The sequence below is a fragment of the Penaeus monodon genome, chromosome 20 (assembly GCF_015228065.2).
Source record: "Penaeus monodon isolate SGIC_2016 chromosome 20, NSTDA_Pmon_1, whole genome shotgun sequence".
Classification (NCBI taxonomy): domain Eukaryota; kingdom Metazoa; phylum Arthropoda; class Malacostraca; order Decapoda; family Penaeidae; genus Penaeus; species Penaeus monodon.
In genome coordinates this window covers 35,293,220-35,293,652 of record NC_051405.1, presented here as the reverse complement: position 1 = coordinate 35,293,652, position 433 = coordinate 35,293,220, and positions in this window count along the sequence as shown.

The window sequence follows — 433 nt, the reverse complement described above, 5'->3', positions numbered from 1 at the left end:
TATTGATTTTCATACTCGCTATGGAGAACTTTCTTAGCCTTCTTGACCTCGCGCGAAACGTAAACGTTCGTGTAACCTGCATCGGCTTATGACGTGATATTTTCAATGAAACTAGACACGTTTTGCTCATGCCACATTGCTGTGTACATCTATTGTAATATGTGCATAGTTATACGTATATTTATGATAAAACTAGCATGGTATTCCGTCCCCCCCCCCCCTATGTAGAGGGTGTGAGTTGTAGGTATATTTGTATTCATTGTAAACATATTTCTGTATTGCTATTATCATTATCATCTTTGTCACATTGTCATTATGGCAATATCGGTTGATTTATATTCGATAATATTATGCTGTTATCTTAATATCATTATTTTTATAGTAACATTTGTGGTAGCATTGGTAGTAACAGTTGCATTATTATTGTTGTTGC